Source organism: Hippopotamus amphibius, chromosome 17 (assembly GCF_030028045.1).
Source record: "Hippopotamus amphibius kiboko isolate mHipAmp2 chromosome 17, mHipAmp2.hap2, whole genome shotgun sequence".
NCBI lineage: Eukaryota > Metazoa > Chordata > Mammalia > Artiodactyla > Hippopotamidae > Hippopotamus > Hippopotamus amphibius.
This window is the reverse complement of record NC_080202.1, coordinates 42,182,004-42,201,602: the sequence shown is the minus strand read 5'-3', so window position 1 is coordinate 42,201,602 and position 19,599 is coordinate 42,182,004. Positions and strand designations below refer to the sequence as shown.

At 39.3% G+C, this 19,599-nt stretch overlaps 2 pseudogenes; one reads left to right on the top strand and one right to left on the bottom strand.

Moving 5' to 3' along the window:
* The window catches only part of LOC130839584 (leucine-rich repeat-containing protein 37B-like), a 55,025-nt pseudogene that overhangs the window by 15,870 nt on the left and 19,556 nt on the right, over window positions 1–19,599 (top strand).
* Window positions 4,972–5,983, bottom strand: LOC130839943 (DNA-directed RNA polymerase I subunit RPA43-like; annotated as a pseudogene).

Below are 19,599 nucleotides of genomic sequence, written 5' to 3'. Positions count from 1 at the left end.
TTTTTTTTTTTTCTAGAAATCTAGGTTGCAATTTACTCACAGACCTGAGCTTTGGAAAGTTTCAGGCCTGGCATGGAATGCAGTTTTTACATAAGTTGTAAGTGAAATAGAAGATGAATACATGTAAAAAAAATTATATGTGAAAACATCATACAGTTATTGGTTAGCTGGGTGTAAGCCCAGTATGAATTCTGGAAAGTATGTCTTGAGATCCATTTTTTGTTTTTCAAATGAGGAAACTAAGATACAAAGAGGACAAGAGACTTTTCTAACTCATGTACCTCAAATGCTCTGCTTTCCATAGTACTGAACTTTGGCGCGGGCAATCGAAGGCACCAAGTGAAAACACTCAAATTAGCATTGTCATGGAATCCCAGTGCTGCTGCTCCAATATGCGAATGGTCCGTGAAATGCCACGTTTGAATTTACACTGATTTCCTGGTCAAGTGCAGAGTTCCACACTGCTTCAAGTGTATGCAACACAGAGCTGCAAAGAACTAAGTTTAGCACAGAATTCTTCAGGGAGCAAAAGATGTGGGTGCTTCCTCAACCATTATTCACTTCTTTTAAATGATGAAGCAGAAAGAATATGTGAACACCCACCACAGGGCTCTCCCCAGTCTCCCAGAACATTATTTTTCAAAAAGCATGTACCTCTGAAGTGAATTATCTGTGGCCAATAAGAACTTTTGAGGTATGGAAAAAGTTGTTTGTGTTCAGCTGTAGTGTGAAAAGTATAAAGAAAATACATTACTGTAGCCTGATTCTATATGCAGTACCTTCTTTCCTGACTAGTCTTCAATAAGAAATGTGGGTTTTAGACCCCTTCAGCTGAAAAATTCTGTGATTTCTCTGTGACACAAGCAAATCATAGTGGGTATGTTCAATGGCCTGAAGAGGATTTTAGAGATTCAAGGTAAAGAGCCTCCTCTCCACCTGGCTTTGGAAAAGACTCTCTTACCTGTGTTGACTTAAAAAAAATGCACAACGTGAGAGTTTCGAGTTTAATTTTATTTGGGGCAAAATGAGGACTGGGTTGCAAAAGAAGAGCTTGGAGACAGCATCCCAGATAGCTCTGAGAAACTGTTCCAGTGAGGTAGGGGGGAAGCTCAGTATATATGTGGTTTTGGTGAAAGAAAAACATGCAATCAAGCACATAGTGTTTACAGAAGTCACTGCTAGTCTCGTGCCGGTTACAGCTAGTCACAAGGAGCAGTCGTCACCATGAAGGATTTTAGTGTTTTTCTAGATATGAGGAGATACAAGAATTGGGCCCTTAAAGTTGGCTCCTGAAAATATCTAACTATCTAAAGAGCGGTCCTGGCAGTTTTCACAGAGCACAGAGGGCCTCATTTCAGCTCTCCACTCTGAACACCTTTCAGGGAGCTGTTGGCAGTCAGAAGCTGCAGCAGCACATGATTGAATCTTTGTAGTGATAGATGGGAAATGCCAATGGCGAGTGCCAATTGTAGTTGACACCTCTCTTGTGGTTCAGAAATCCAATGTCACACCGTTCACTTCAGGTTAATGAAGGTGCTGAGGGCGTGTCTGGAGCTCAGGTAAACAGTTCCCGCAGATGCCAATCTGTGGCGGCCTCCTTCTTCCCCTCATTAGCAACCAGCAGTGGTTGCTAATCCTCAATGTGAAGTATACTTTTTTTCCTGACTTTTAAGTGCTTCTCCTTCATTCACCTACACAGGTCCAGACTGATGGCTTATTTTTGTAAATTCTTTTCGTCGCTTCATCGGTTCTAACAATCCAAGTTCCATGACTTTAGAAAACTAAAGGAATCTACAGTGTCCAAAGAGTACAGAGTACATTCACATGCTGGCTTGTCTGTGGTACATCGATATTGTACCAAGCACATGGGCACTGAGCGAGATTAAGAGGAAACTCCAAGCCTTATCCCTATTATTTACCCCTCGGTTGAGAATATCAATGAGGTAGATGTGGCCACACTGTGAAGGCAAATTGAGCTGGGGTCCCAGAGCTGCCCTAACGCTCCCCCAGTCAGCTAGCATTGGTTTCTAGAAGCTGTGTACACACAAAAGTTTACACTGTTCAGGGTGTTGTCATCACTGTTTGGTAAGTACTGGCATCCTGGCAGCTTCTCAGCTTCAGAAAGGCATACACATTAAAAATGAAAATAACTTGGGTCTGGCCTTTGGGGTGATTTAAGGTGGCTGTTTTATTTGTAAGAGTTCCAAATGTTGAGATTGTCACACCTAGCAACTACTATACTTTTCTTCTCCAACTACATCTTGTTCTTCCCACCTGTATAACAAGGTATCTTCTTTTTCTCAGAAGCATGGTAATTCTCCCGTGCCCTGTAACGTTTCTTTAATACCTACACTTCTTAGGTGCTTATTATGTTCCAGGCACTATACTAAGTACTCGTGCTTATTACACAGGTAAGATAGTGTGCCTAAGGCTTTTAGCATAGTGCTTGGTACGTGGTAAGTGCTGAATACATATGACCTCACAGTTCTATTTTCCCAGCAGTGCTTATTATCCCCATTTTGGGGATGAGGAAACTGAAACTCAGAGACGTTGGATAACTTGCTAGATTCACACTGTTGATAAGTGGCAGAACCACTTCTGAGCTTTGCAAGCAATTGTCTACGCAGCTCTTCATTTCCTTGTGATAGAAGCTAAATAATGACCACTTGGCTTTTTCTGCATTGCATCTTGAAGTTGGCTTCTAACTTGAATAGGCCCTTTAGAGCAGAGAGCTTTTTCCCTGTGAGACTTTAACGCCTCTGGAGCTCCTAGCCGTGCGACCTCTGGGCATCCCCAGAGTTTCTGCCAGTGGCCAGTGGAGATATGACATCATTACTTCTGTTTGGTTTTTTTCATAAATTTATTTATTTATTTATGTATTTATTGGCTGTGTTGTGTCTTTGTTGCTGCGCGAGGGCTTTCTCTAGTTGTGGTGGGCAGGGGCTATTCTTTGTTGTGGTGCATGGGCTCTAGGTGCACGGGCTTCATTAGTTGTGGGACATGGGCTTAGTAGTTCTGGCTTGCGAGCTCTAGGTGCAGGCTCAGTAGTTCTCGTGGATGGGCTTAGTTGCTCTGCATCATGTGGGATATTCTGGGACCAGGGATCAAACTGGTTTCCCCTGCATTGGCAGGCAAATTCTCAACCACTGCACCACGTGGGGAGTCCCAACATCATTACTTCTGAGCACCTACTCTGAGCCCAGCCTATGCTAGGTGCTTTGCATACACTCTTTTCATTTCATCCTCAAATTGCCTTATGAGGTAAATGGTACTAAGTAAGTCTCAGAGATGTTCATTACTCAAGTCACTGTACCAGACAGTGACAGCCAGAATTCAAACCCAGGTCTGCCTGATTCCACAGCCCTTGCATCTTCCTCTGTTCCTCACTGCCAGGGACTCTACTTCAAGGCTATTCTCAGAATTTGGCTTAAGATACAGATTCAGAATTTCAGATTCTTTTTTTTTTTTAACTTTAACATTTTATTTACCCCAGTGTACCAAAATATTATAATCTCACCAATATACAAAACTGAGATATTTCACATTCTTTGTACCTCTTCAAAATCTGATGTGTATTTTATACTGATACCTCATCTCAATTTGGACTAGCCACATTTTGGGGGCTAAATACCCACATGAACCTAATGATAAGGAAAGACACTGGCCTGCATATTTCCATTGTCTGGCACATGTGCTAGGAGACAAACACTGTGAATGACTGCCTCTCTGCAAATTCTATCATTACAGATTTGGATATACTACTACCAGAACTTATACGTTAACAAACAGTAAACAATGAAAGAACAGTCCCATGGCTGATACTAGATAAATGACAGTGCAAATGGCTGCCATGGAGCACAACTAACAGCAAGTAGACAGTCTTCTTTTTCTTTGTAGCACAACAATTAGTAATTGTGTGTATTTTCGTACTTGAATTGTGTATGTGCATCTGTTTCTCCTGACGTTCTGTGAGGGAAGGAATTATTTCTACCTTGTTTGCCATTATACTCCTGGACCTTGGTAGAATGTGTTACACATAGTAGATCATCAAATACCTGTTAAATGAATGAATACAACCTTGCATTGATTATCAGGCTGAATCAGCTTGTCATTTCATCCTTCTATATTTTCCAGTAGTTAAGACATATTCCCCATTTTCTCTGTGAAAGCTATGAATAGCTGTTTTCTCTTCGTAGTAATTTGTAGTAGCTTAACTCAAGTATTAAAAATACAGAAATTCCCCACTAATCACATTTATCCTGTCTTCATCAGACTCTCCTCCAAAACACAACAGGCACAAACGAACAAGTGTAAGAAAACAGCCTCTCCACCAACCTCTTAGACTGAGAGAAAAAGGAAAACACACATGCACCTAGAAGGGAAGAATAGTGAATATTGTTTCCTGCCACACACTGAGTAGTGGCAAGGTTCTTCAGAGCTCTGGAAACTTCAGAAACTCCTTTGGCAAACCATTCTAAGTTAAACAGACAACAGAAATACTGTAGTAGCCATGATAAAAGAAATCCTAAAACTGGCAAATGCCTTGAATTTTAAACAAAGTAAAGTAACATGGCATGTAACATCATAACTAAATGTGAAACCTGTAACAACAACAAAAACAAAAACCCAAGCTCAAAACTCATTCTTTTATAATACAATGTTAATTCATATTATGAAGTCCTTTTGTTAGTCTTGAAACTAAAAATCATTTTATTTAGACTATATACTGGAAGAAGGAAAGAGCTGAGTGAGGGCAGCTCTTACCTTTCTATTCTGTATAAAATGGCACTTGAATAATACTGGTATTTCCCAAATTATCAGTTTTATAATTTTAGTACCCAAAACTCAACTCCTAACCAAATGTTCCCTGTTTTGCAAACTACCGGAATACAAAGCATTTAATAATTCAAACTTTAGTCATCTATTGTGTGTAAATCAATTTTTAAAAACCCTAATCATATTTAAAATGCACTAAAGAAAATTGCTTTTCCCTTTTCTTTTTAGTGCATGTTCCAAAAGTGGTGTAAATTCAGTCTCCTCACTGTGCTTTCTTTTCTTTTTTTTCTTTTTATGGTCACTTTGATAACCACTGGAGTCACTGCCTTGGAAAACAGGGTCCTGGTCCTAATCTTCCTGGTGCTTTTTCTTCTTCTTCTTCTTCTTCTGCTCTTCCTCCCAGAGGCCATTCACACTGTTATTAATCTGCAGGTCTGTCTCTTCCTTCACGGTAACATCTGTGAGCTCTGTGGTACCACCTTCCACTTCCAATGGCTCTGGGTCTCTCTTCTTTTTCTTCTTCTTTGGAGGTTTTTTGACAGCTTCTTCCAATGCCAGTTTCTGTTACTTCTTCAGAAACTGTGGAGCACTTGGTTTGTAAACTAGTGCTATTTAGTTTTCCCCGAATGCAGAATACTCCAGCAGCATCTGAGTCTAAACGAAATACTTCAAATTCTAGTTCATCACCCACATTTATCTCCAGAGTCTGCCACTACTCGGCTGGCATCTGCTCAGATTTAGGGATGGAGGCATTGAAGCACCCATGTACTAAACAGCCAATGTGGCTGGAAGACACTTTATTAATTGTACCCACAAGTTTTTGTTCTGGTTCAGGGCAGAAAATAACAAAATCTGCTTCGATGTTAAGATGAATGTGTCCTTGATCATCATAAATATCTCCTAATTCACCCACTACTTTGATGTTATCATAAGCAATGGGTACACCTAAAAGGCTCTCGGAATAGTGCAGGAGCTCCGCATCAAGCTATTCTCGAATACCGGTGCCTTTCCTGTTGAGGCAGCGCGGCGACAGTGCGATATGTCTTCGGTGCGGCCCCACCACCAGGCAGGAGTAGTGGCTATTCACGAGCACACAAGCGGCCCCATAGGCAGGGAATTCAAGGCAAGGCAAGGCGCCGGCGGGTCCCACCACCGGCCCTTCTGAGGCCGCCTTCTGCTGGGGAGCTGCTGAGCAGCCCGCAGCCATGCGGCTTGTTAGGTTTCCCAGAATTTCAGATTCTTTCGGCTTTTCCTCCTGAGAAAGGGTTTACATGATGCAGTTGGACATCCTGTATTGCAGAGCCTCTCATGGGGAGCCGTGTTCTCATGGCTCATGGACCTATGTAGATGAATAACGGAAGAGCGTTACTCCATCCCAAAATACTTCACACATGTTGGAACAGGGTCTAGGTCACTCTGCTTATTTCTTTGACTGCCTGCCCCCTGCCTTGGGATTCTAGCATAGATATTTTGGAGTTGTCTTATTTTAAATTTATTTTCACTGCCTGCTTTGGACATTTTTTCAATTAAAGCTCTTAGGATTTCTGTACGTTCAGGACAGTGATGACATGCTTCAGTCCTCAGTTCTTCTGTGTCTCCTCAGTTAATAGAAAGGAAATGTAGTCCATCTGTCTGGACCTGTATAGAAGAATGTGGAGAAAAAAAATAGCAGGGAAGAAGTGTTCCCTTATTTTGTGAGCTTCCTTTAATCTGTCCCATTGTTCTACAGCAAAAGGCTCATGCAGAAACATCTGAATTTTCTTCTTCAAATAAGATATATTTTTAAGAACCATTGAGAAGAACATTTTTTAAACTTTGACTCTGAGATGGTCTTTTGAGGCTGATAAACACTGTTGCCACGTTTTACTTCTGTAAAGATAAGCTCATAAATATCAAAAAGGCAATGGACTAGGAGTCAGCATACCTTTTATCTGTAAAATGAGGAAATTGAAGCAAAATGGAAATAAGCTCTAGTGCAGTGTCCACTGTGAATCTAAAACCATCTGTGCTGTGGTTTGTGGGAAATCAGTTGCTGTAGGGTCCCCAAATTGAGCTGTTGACTCCGTTCTCACTCATTCTCCCCGTTGCCCAGGCACAAACTTAGTGAATAAAAGATGGCACTAAAGACAGGAGGAAATAGGATAATTTGGCCCCATAGTTTGATTTCATTAGGGATAAACACAAGGATATTACTCTGTTAGAGAAGGGCTGCTTGGTTGAGAAGAAACACTGAGCTTATGGGACCAAGGCCATGGACCTCTAAAGAAAAGTGAAGGGTTAGAGGACTGCGATAATTTTGGAGGAAGGAGAACACACTGCTAAATTGTTTTGACTCATATTGCTTTATAGTCATTCTTGATGACTGGGGAAAAGTGGGCAAAGGAAGATGCAGAGGTGAAGGTATTTACTTGCACAGGAGCGCGCCAGTAATCTGGCAGGATTTAATGCCAATTTTTTTCTCAAAGCCTCAAAGTTTGAGGAACTGTGCTTAACCAGACATGTGACACTCCCATTCTTTCTAACATTATCATACTGGCTATTAACTGAGTGTTACAAATCAAACAAGTTTAATTGTACTAAGAAAATCTAGAAGAATGGGCTACAGTAGGAAGCATAGGGGACTTCCCAAGGCAAGAACAAGCTGCATGGCTCCCAGCCTCACCACTGACCGCCTCTGACCTTGGTCACGGAGCAGTCTGAGCCTTCACTCCTGCTTTCTCCATCTGCCAACATGTTTGGTCTGCAGCCAACTGGTGTTCTGTATTTCACAAGATACTTTTTTTTTTCTTGAGATATAATCCACGTAACGTGAAATGGGACATTTTAAAGTAAATGATTCAATAGACAGACAGTTTCATCAGTTCCACAAAGAGATACTACACCCATGAGCTATCACTCTCCATTTCTTCCTCCTCCCAGGCCCTGGCAACTACGAATTTGCTTTCTGTTTCTACAGATTTGCCAATCCTGCACACTTCATACAAACAAAATATGCAATATGTGGCTTTTTTGTGTATCTGGCTTCTTTGACGTAGCGTTATTTCCAAGGTTCATCCATGTTGTAGCATATACCAGTACTTCACTCCTTTTTAAGGCTGAATAATATTCCATTGTGTAGATATGCCACGGTTATTCTTCCATCCATCAGTTAATAGACATTTGTGTTGTTTCCACTTTTTGGCTGTTATGAACGATGCTGCTTTGAACATTCACAAGTTTTTGTTTGGACATAGTTTTTAAAATCTTTCTTGGGTGTATAGCTAGGAGTGGAATTACTGGGTCACAGGATAAGTGTAAGTTGAACTTTCTAAAGGACCTGCCAGACTGTTTCTTGCAGTGGCCGCACTATTCCCACCAGCAATGTATGAGGTTTCCAGTTTCTCCATATACTCGCCAGCATTTGTTATTGTCTGTTTGATTATAGCCATGTTAGTATTAAGTATCAATAGTATCTCATTGTGGCTTTGATTTGTACTTCCGTAATGATTTAAGACATTGAGCATCTTTTCATATGCTTATTGGCCATTTGTATATCTTCTTTGGAGCAATTTTAAAATTACTTATCTTTTTATTGAGTTGTAAGTGTTCTTTATATTTTCTGGTTGTTCTGAATACTAGACCTTTATCAGATATATGAGTGGCAAATATTTTCTCCCATTCTATGTGTTTTTTCACTTTCTCGATAGTGTCCTTTGAAGCAGAAGCATTTTTAATTTTTATAAAGTCCATTTCATCTATGTTTCCTTTGGTTGTTTGTGCTTTGGTATCATATCTAAGAAACTGCTGCCTAATGCAAGGTCATAAAGATTTATTCTTGTGTTTTCTTCTAAGAGTTTTACAGCTTTAGCTCTTAGATTTGGATATTTGATCCATTTGGAGTTAATTTTCACATATGGTGGGACGTGTAGGAGTCCAGCTTGCTTATTTTGTGTGTGGATGTACACTTGTCCCAGCATCATTTGAAAAGACTGTTGTTTCCACATTGAGTTGTTTTGGCCCCCTTGTTGAAAATCAATAGACTATAAATGTGAGGGTTGACTTCTGTACCGTCAATTCTGTTCCATCGATTTACATGTCTATTCTTATGCCAGTACCACACTCTGACTGCAGTAGCTTTGAACTGAGTTTTGAAAGCAGGATGTGTGAGTCCTCCCACTTTGTTCTTTACCAACATTGTTTGGGTTATGCGGTTTCCTTGAACGGCCATATGAATTTTAGAATTCGCTTCGCAATTTCTGGAAAGAAGTCAGCTGGGATTTTGATAGGAATTGCACTGAAATCATACGCCAATGGGAAGTAGTGAAATTTTAATAATATTCTCTTCCGATCTGTGAACACAGCGTGTCTTTACATTGATTTAGATCTTCTTCAATTCTTTCAACAGCTTTGTACTTTTCAGTGTGACTCTTGCACTTATTTGGTTAAATGTTTTCCTGAGTACTTTATTTTTTTGATGCTGTTACACATGGAATTGTTTTCTTAATTTCATTTTTGGATTCCTCATTGCTGGTGTATAAAAATACAGCTCGTTTTTGCATATTGATCTTCTATCCTGCAACCTTGCTGAACTCCTTTATTAATGCTAGCAGTTATTTCCGTAGATTCCCAGGAATCTGTCTTGTGGTCGTCCAGCTTCCCAGCAATATGTGGGGACATTTCAAAGTCTCTGTGGACATCTCATTCCTCAGCTCTTCTTTTTAAGCATTTTGGTTAGGCTGTTTTTTGCCCCAAAGTGTCATCCATTGCCTCATGCAACTGCCATGTTAAAGTATTTACTTGAAAATGTGTTCCAAAACTGCCACCTGAGGAGAGGCTTTTCGTTCTAGGCAGCTCTCAGTCAGGTCAAAGGCAAGGCTTTCAAGTGAGGTCTTCCAGGGAACCACCAGACATGTAAAACAATGGCAGTTCGTTGGGAATGAGGCTTTGAAGGACCTCCCAGTCCATTCTGCCCCCTCTGGTACCAGGGATGTGGGCTATTTTTCAAGGCTACCACTGGCATGGAGAGCAAAGGTCAAGGACAAATTAAAGCAACACAGATCTCATTGTTCTTATAGAAATTCATTCATTTTCTTTGATAAGTTGTTCCCTTTGCTGTTTGCTGCAAGCCCATTGGTTAAATTGCCCGAGTTCAGAAAAAGTTGACTCTGACCCATTTTTGCCAGTTTTGTTGTTGTTGTTGCTTTTAGGGAGGGACAAATTTTCAGATGTCCTTACTCCATCATTTTTACTGATTTGCCTGCAACATTTTAAAAAATCTCTAAAGTCTCAGTGAGCATAGGCTAATTAAATATTTATCATGGGAGATGATTGAGGAAAAGAAATAAAAAGAGAAAATAGAATTCTCATAGATGCTCTCCCACATGGGCAGATGAAGTTTGAAAATGTATTTCTGTATTTATTGCTCTCAAAATTAAGGTTAAAATAACAGTTATTTTAACCCCCCTGCTCTTTTTTTTAATACAGGTTAAACACAGGCTTTAGAATCAGAACTGAGTTCAAATTCCAGCTCTGCTTCTTAGCTTGATGACTTAGGACAAGTTATATAATTTCTCAGTCCCTCAGTTTCCTTAATTGTTAAATGGGGTAATATATCTATCACATAAGGTTACTGTGAAGATTAAATGTGAAATACTGATCACAGATGCCTGGCAACCCAAAAGATATTAGTTGTGATAATTATCTTTATAATATTCTACCAAAATGTGCTAATATTTCTTGAGTAGAATTAACCTAAAGGCAGATTTTGTTTTCTTTCTTCCTGATTCTTTTGGTTCTTCCCCCCCCCCCCCCCGCCCCCCCATTTGCTTTAGAAAATCTATTGCAGCATTTTGGAATAAAAACTTGTTCCCAAAAATGAATTTGTTCACTTATTGATGTATAAACAAAATGTTATTTATTTATTCAACAACCATTTATTAAATACCTAGTAAAGAATAGGCACTATGTCAGGCACAGGGATAACAATGAAAATGAAGTGTGGTTCCTGCTCTCAAGATGCTGATAATCTAGGAGACTGACAAGTAAGCAGGTGATTACATACACAGGAACAAAGGCTCTGATACAAGGATACACATGGGACTCCATGATGGCAGTATGGCTTTCACCAGTTCCTCTTGGATTTATGTCTTCTTCTTTGGCTCCAGAATGAAGGAATTGGTCCTCTTTTTGTCTTTAACTGGGTAGTTTAAACCATGAAATTTAAAAAAATTTCTAGATATGAAAGAAAAACACCTGGAATTACAGAAGACACTAGAAATAGTATTTCTTACAGAGCAAGGGCTTCCTAGCAGCATAGTCACTTCTAGGATTTTTGACCTGAAAAGTTCCTTGGCATATTTGTTCTTTGTTATCCACTTTTTTCCTGTTGTTTTTTTCTGTTTCTCTTCTCCACTTTATCATCTAGAGACCTGGGTAGTTCCCAAAGCAAGAATGCTTTATGGATTCTAAGGGTGATTCATAGGTAAAGACAGAAAATGATTTTGTTTTTACCTTCAAGTTCCATACCAAAAAAAAAAAATGAATGTAAGCTTTCATGGAAGTAATTGAAAATGCCAATAATTTTAATTCCATCCCATTTTCCAGAATTCTGAATCGTAATCCTTTGACAACAGTTGAAGATTCTTACCTTTTTAAATTGCCAGCACTAAAATATTTGTAAGTATTGCAGTTTCATGGCTCATGAGATAATTTCTGTTCTTTTCTACTTTCGTCATAGATTGAGTATTTTGGCTAAAAAGCCATAATTTAAATTTTAACTGGGTTATTGAAAGAAGAGTTATTGGCAAAGAAAAAGATTAAGAAAGAATGTATATGCGTAAGACAGCCAGCAGAGGAAGCGAACAGTGTTGAAGAGCACATATAGATATGGAACATGTAGATGCATGCAGGACTATTGTTTATCCCAGAAAGCAAAAAAAAAGAGTGATCAAAAGAGGTAGATGCAATTGAAAACAAAAAATTAGGATAATAAAACAAAATTGTACTATTCAGCAGCAAGGTCATTAATATGATGATGCAAATTTAAATTTCTTCCCTAAGAGCTGTTTGGAATTACCAGCTATGGCAAATAAGAAGCCAGAATTGAAGGAATCACATGTTAAGTATCTTTTTGAGTTTAGAATTTTTGTCTTTCGGTTTATATCATTGCATGTTTGGGCTTCTCCTTCAGAGACATGGGAAGAACACAAGTGTCACAACAGTTGAAAGCATCCTGATGATGACCCTTGAATTGGAGAAAGTGTAAGTTGATTTTCTTACATTTATTTTCACTCAATTGTTTTTATAGGCTTTTTTTCATTATTTTCTTAAGTCAGATTTCTTTACGTACGAGGGTGAGTCAAAAATTCTCTGTACTCTGGCTGTAGAATTTATGGAAGTTATAACACAACCGGAGGAGTGTGGATAAATTTTGAATGAATTTTCATTGAATGAAATTCACTGTTTCTAAATATACAGTTTGATGTGTTTTGACAAACGTATAGTTCTGTAGCCACCACCACATCTGAGATATAGAAAACTTGTGCACTCCCAAAGACGCCTCATGTCCCTTTGCAGTCAATCCAACCTCCTCCCACTACCAGCCCCTGGCAACCACCCGTCTGATTTCTGTCCATGTAGCTTTGTCTTTTCCAGAATATCTTATTAATGAAATCATGTGGTATGTGGCCTTTTCTTTTTGGCTCCTTTCACGTAGCCAGTCTCTTTGGAGAGTCATCTATGTTGTTGCAGCTATCAGTATTTCATTCCTTTCTATTGCTGAGTAGTAGTCTAGTTGTGTGGATATACAGGTTGTTTACACATTCATCATTTCATGAACATTTGAGTTTTTCTCGTTTTTTTGACTGTTATGAACAAAGCCTCTAAAAACACTCACGTGTGTGTGAACATGTTTTCATTTCTTTGGTGTAAAATCCCTAAGGGTGGGTTGCTTCATCATATGCTAAGTGCATATTTAACTTCTTTAAAAACTGCTACAGTGTTTTCTAAAGTGGCTGTGCCATTTTGCTTTCCCACCAGCCCTCTGTGAGAGTTGCAGTTGCTCCACATCTTCATCTGATCCTTGTATTTGTTTTTTAACAAAGTTTAGCCTTTCTAGGAGGTGTGTAGTTGCATCTCATTGTGGTTTTCACTTGCTTTTCTCTAATAGCTGATGATGTTGAATGTCTATTCATGTGCAAATATCTTTTTAAGTGAAGTGTCTATTCAACTCCATTTTTAATTGGCTATTTATATTGTTTTAAGTGTGCTTTATATATAAAGCAATGGAAAAAGTCCTTTAAGATACGTGTTTAATAAATTTCTTCTCCCAGATTGTAACTTACCTTCATTGTATTAATGTGTCTCAGAAGACCAGAAGTTTTAAAATTTTGATGAATTCTAAGTTAGCATTTTTTCTTTTTTTTAATATTTATTTATTTATTTGGTTTTACTGGGTCTTAGTGGTGGCAGGTGGGCTCCTTAGTCGCAGCTCAGGGGATCCTAGTTATGGGTCACGGGCTTCTTAGCTGGGGCCTGTGAATTCTTAGTAGTCGCATGTATGTGGGATCTAGTTCCATGATCAGGGATCAAATCCGGGCCCCCTGCATTGGGAGGTTAGAGTCTTAACCACTGCACCACCAGGGAAGTCCCTTAGCAATTTTTCTTATATGGTTTGTGCTTTTTTGTGTCTTATCTAAGAAACCTTGTCTGAGACCCATTGTCTAATCCAGAATCACAAAGATTTTCTCCTGTTTTCTTCCAGAAGTTGTATAGTTACATTTAGGCCTATGATTCATTTGGAGTTAATTTTCATATATGGTGTGTGGGAAGGTTCAAATTTCATTTTTTTTACATTTTAAAAAACTATGTTTGTAGGGCCCTATTGTGACAATTTATTACTCAGCTGACAGCACCTTAAATTGTGCCACCCGCCCTCCAATATGGCAAGCTAATAGAAACTTCCTGTTATGGCAAGACTAGTTGAGGGGATTGCATGAGATTAGTATGGGGAAAGGGCCCTGCATTTAGCAGTCTGTTCCAACCATCTTTGTCAGGTCAGCTGACAAGTGACTGTCTTCACCACACTGTCAAATCTGTTGGTCACTGCTCTAGCTTCATCTTCCTCAGCCTCCCACAGCACCTGCCACAATCTCGATCCCTCTCTTATCAGCTCGATGCCTTCCTCTCTGGGTATTCAAAATTATTTCCCTATATAGCTACACTACTGTTAATACACAGTAGTGAAGAAATTAAATTCCTACACAATAATATTACCTCATAAAGAGTTGCTATGCAGATTTCCCCAATTGTCTCTATTATATAATATTTATTTTAACAGCTCTTTGAGGTGTAATTGACATACAATAATCTGTGTTCACACACACGCACATACATATACACCATGAAGGCATCACCAAAGTCAAAATGTTCATCATCTCAAAAAATTATAATATCTCTTTGGAATTCTTCTTTCCCATCATTCCTTGCCCTTCCCAACCCCCATGCAACCATTGATCTGCTTTCTGTTTGCATTTTCTAGAATTCTATATAAATGGAATCATACAGTGTATACTCTTTCTAACTGGCTTCTGACTCAGCATGATTATTTTAAGGTTCATCCCTATTGTTGTATATGTCAATATTCATTTCTTTTTCTTGCTGAATAGTATTCCATTATACAGATATACCACAGTTTATCTATTCACCATGAATGGACATTTGAGTTGTTTCAGTTTTTGTCTGTTACAGGTAAAGTTGCTATGAATGTTTGTGTACAAGTCTTTGTATGGATGTATACTTCCATTTCTCTTGGGTAAATACCTGCCAGTAGAATGGCTGGATCATTAGTAGGAGTATGCTTAAGTTATTTTGTTTGTTTGTTTTCTGGTTTTAATTTATGTTTTGTTTATTTTTTTGGCTGTGTTGGGTCTTTGTTCCTATGCATGGGCTTTCCCTAGTTGCGGTGAGTGGAAGTTACTCTTCTTTGCAGTGCGAGGACTTCTCAGTGCAGTGGCTTCTCTTGTTGTGCAGTCCATGCTGTAGGTGCATGGGTTTCAGTAGTTGTGGCATGCAGGCTCAATAGTTGTGGTGCATGGGCTTAGTTGCTCTGCAGCATGTGAGATCTTCCTGGCCCAGGGATGTATCCTGTGTGCTCTGCATTGGCAGGTGGATTCTTAAGGACTATGCCACCAGGGAAATCCCAATTCCAGTGCTCATATTCTTTTGTGTAGATCCATATTTCAATGTTATTATTTTTCCTTCTGCTTAAAAATACTTCTTTGAGCATTTCTTATAGTGGAAGTCTACTAGTGATTACATCTTTCAGCTTTTGTATGTCTGAGATAGTCTTTTTTTTTTTTTTTAATTTATTTTATTGGCTGTGTTGGGTCTTTCTTGCTGTGCACGGGCTTTCTTTAGTTGCCATGAGTGGGGGCTAACTCTTCATTGTGGTATGCGGGCTCCTCATTGCTGTGGCTTCTTTTGTTGTAGAGCACAGGCTCTAGGCATGTGGGCTTCAGTAGTTGCATCACATGGGCTCAATAGTTGTGGCTCACGGGCTCTAAATGCAGGCTCAATAGTTGTGGCACATGGGCTTAGTTGCTCCACAGCATGTGGGATCTTCCCGGAGCAGGGATCGAACCCACGTCCCCTGCATTGGCAGGCGGATTCTTAACCACTGCGCCACCTAGGAAGCCCTGAGATAGTCTTTATTTAGCTTTTGTTTTGAAAGATCTGGGTATAGAATTCTAGCTTGATAGAATTCAATTCACTGCTTTAAAGATGTTATTTCACTGAGTTCTCATTTACATTGTTTCCAACAAGAAGTCTGCTGTCATTGTTATCTTTGTTCTTCTGTATGTAGTGTATAGTTTTTTCCTCTGTCTGCTTTTAAATTTGTTTCTTGCTGGTTTTCAGTAATTTGAGTATTATTTGTACCTTGGTGTAGTTTTGTCCACGTTTCTTATGCTTAAAGTCCATTGATCTTCTTGACTTTGTGGGTTTATACTGTTTACCAACATGGAAAATTTTTGCCTATTATTTCTTCAAATTTTTGTATTTCTCCTCTCCTTCATGGACTCTAAGTACACATATATTAGACCACTTGAAATCGTTGCACAACTCACTGATGCTCTATTCATTTTTGTTGTTTTGTTTCATTACTCTCTGTGCGTCATTTTGGATACTTCCTGTTGCTATGCCTTAATGTTCACTGACCCTGTCTTCTGCAGTGTCTAATCTGTCATTAACCTCATGCAGTGTCTTTTGCATTTAGACATTGTTTTCAATCTCTAGAAGCTCAATTTCGGTCTGCTTTACATCTTCCATGTCTCTTTAGTCTGGGTTTTTTAACATATGAAGTACAGTTATAGTAACTGTTTTTCATACATAATAACTTTTAAGTGTTCTTTTCTGTGAAATATACCATCTGTATAGATTATGGGTTAGTTTTGATTGATTGCCTTTTCTCCTCAATGTGGGTCATATTTTCCTGCTTCTTTGCGTGCTTGGTTATTTTTCATATGATCCCAGATACTGTGAATTTTAGTTGATTGTGTGCTATATATTTTTATATTCCTATAAAATGCTTGGGCTTTGTTTTGGGTGAAATTAGGTTATTCAGAACAATTTTATTCTTTTATGTCTAGTTTTTAAGATCCATTGGGCAGGACTCCAAGTAGCCTTCAGTGTAGCACTCATTATTTGCAGCTACTGAGGCAAGACCTTTCTGAGTATCATGAGGTTTTCCAGTCTGACTTGTAGGAACAGGTACTATTCCCAACCTGGTGTGATATCCAGTTATTCTTATTATTAATCCTTTCATGTGGTTCTTCTCCTGGCATCAAGGAATTCCTCACATCAATGCACTGACCAATACTTTGTTGAGTACTCAAGAGATCCCTCTGCATATCTCGAGAGTTCTTTGTCTGTGCACTTCTTTCGTCTCTAGTACTTTGCTTTGTGGACTCTAGTCACCATTGTTTTCCCAGACTCTCAGCTCCATTTCCTCAGTCAGGGAGTCCATGAGTCTTTGCCTGGGTTTCTTTCCCCTCTACCATGACTTGGAAACTCTCCTAAAGAAGGAAGCTAGGCTGGGACGTCCCTGGTGACACAGTGGTTAAGAATCCGCCTGCCAATGCAGGGGACACAGGTTTGAGCCCTGATCAGGGAAGATCCTACTTGCCGCGTAGCAACTGAACCTGTGCTCCACAACTACTGAAGCCCATGCACATAGAACTCATGTTCCACAACAAGAAAGCAACCATAATGAGAAGCCCCGCACTGCAACGAGTAGCCCGTCCTCGCCACAACTAGAGAATAGCCCGCGCAGCGACAAAGACCTAAACGCAGCCCCAAATAAAAAGTAAATAAAAATAAATAAAAGTAAAAGAAGTAAGCCAGGGCAGTCTTAGGGATCTCTTTATTTCCCATCTCTTGGAGATCACGGAACTTTATTGCCTGACGTCCAGGTTCTTGAAAGCTTGTTTCCTATATTTTGTGCCATATTTTCACACTTTCAGGTGGGAGGTTAAACTGGTGCTTGTTACTTCATCTTGGCCAGAAGCCAATAACATTCTTTAAGTCTGGTTTGTTTTGATACAGGGTCCAATCAAAGATTAGGCTTTGCAGGTCATGTCTCTGATTCCATTAATCTAGATATTTCCCTACTATTTCTTCTTTTTGGTCTTTTATGACATTGGCATTTTTGAAGAGTCTAAGCCACTTGTCTTGTAAATTGCCCCACAATCTGGACTTGTGTTTCCTCATTAGATCCAAAGGAAACATTTTGGGAAAGAATACTACATAGGCGATGTGTCCTTCCTACTTCAACACTTTAGGTGGCCCACTGCTAAGTTTGATCACTTGGTTCAGGTGGTATCTTCCATATCTCTCCATTGTAAAGTTATTTTTCCTCTTGGTAACTGATCAATAATATGTGGGGTGATACTTTGGGATCAATGAAGATCCTGCTTTCAAACAACTTCACCTAGCTGAGCATCAGTGGTAATCCTTCTCTGAATTAATTATTACACTGGTAGTTGCAAAATGACACTTTCTTAATTCTGTCATTCCTTCTGCATTTATTAGCTGATGTCATTCTGGAAAGAAGAGCTCCCCTTCTTTTCCTTTTGAGTGTCATTATGGACTCGTGCTCTTCTTTAAATTAATTGCATTATACCTTATTGTAATGATAATGTTATTCTTTAGAATGTTCCAGTTGTCCAGATTTGGCCAGTGTGATCTCTGTTATTGTTTCACCACACAATGATTTTTTGTTCCTAGAATACTTTCTGATATATTTACTACTCACAAATAGGAATTGAGAAAGGGACTCCAGAAGGTGGGGACTCATTCAGACTCTTCTTAGAAGTCTGCCTTCTTCCTGTGTACTCTCAACCCAAAGTGAGGCTTTCAGGATGGAAGGAGATACTTCTGAATTAAACTACGGATCAATGTCACCCAATTCTAATCCCTGTTCCCTTTTTTCTAGGCATACCATACCTACTGCCATCCTAATCCTTCTGTTGGGCACCTCTCTCCTCCTCTATATTTCTTTGCACTAGTCAAGAGCAGCAATTGGACAACCGGTCCCTCTCTAATTCTCCAGTCCATATGCCCCAAGAACTCCTTTTGGCACTGGTCTGTGGTGGCCTTGGCCTGCCTCTCCTACCTACTCAAATAACTGCTTTACCACAAATTTATCTGTGTTTCCATGTATAGGATCTTACCCAGCCGCATGGCCTGCTGCCTCTGCCAATTTAAAAATACAGTTGAAGTTGTCTATAAGACAGTCAAGCTGTGTTGCGATGGTGAATGCCTGACAAATGCCACACCTTGTGGTGAGCCTCAATTGCCTGATAATAAATTTTCTATTTTTAATGTAATTTTTAAAATTTTATTTTTACTAAATGAGGATACATTTTAAAATTAATGATGTAATTACATTATTTTTCTTCAGTAATTCAGAGTTCCAGCTCCCTAAGATTCTAAGAACTACTCGCTTGCTAAAAATCGTATTCTTGGTTACATTATTAAGCTAATAATAGCTCAGTTACAGTGTTAGTGTAAGAATGTAAGTGATTTGTGTACATACAGGAACAAGAAAAAGGAATGGAAGGGGGAAGGGAATTAACATTAATGGCCACATATCCTAAACTGTGCTCTCTGCCAATGAGAACTCATTCATATATAGTGCATCACAGTTTGTAAACTGATTTTATATACATTAGGTCTCGGTACGCTTTGTCTTATAAGCCAGGTGTAAATATATTTTTGTTTATTTGGTTTGTTTTTGCAGTTTCATGAAAGAGTATAAGTGATGCTGTTTTATGTCCTATGTGGAGCCTGAGAATTTCTGGTTCCATAAGCAGAAGCAGCTACCTAGCCCTCCTAATGGATGGGAGAGCTGTCCAGCTTTGAATTTATGCTTACACTGTCCAGCTCTCGACTAGCTCTGAATCTCAAGCTTTTCTATCCACAAAACACTCGGGTGCTTTCAGTTATTTTTCTATGTATTAGATTTATTGGCACTAACTTGATGACTTCCAAAATGTGCTTTCATGCCCAGATACCTTGAATACAGCTCTCTTTCAATGATCTAGAGCACATCATAAGTAATAACACTTTGCTACTTATGTAAAGATTATATCGCTGATTTTTCAAGACAGGTGTTTTGGGGTGGCCACACTACACAGCTTGCAGGATGTTAGTTCCCCTACCAGGGATTGAACCTGGGCCACAGCAGTGAAAGTGCCAGGTCCTAACCATTAGACAACCAGGGAAGACGGCTGCTGGGGAGACGGGTGTGGAAAGTGAGGCTGCACACGAGACCGCGACAGTGTGAGC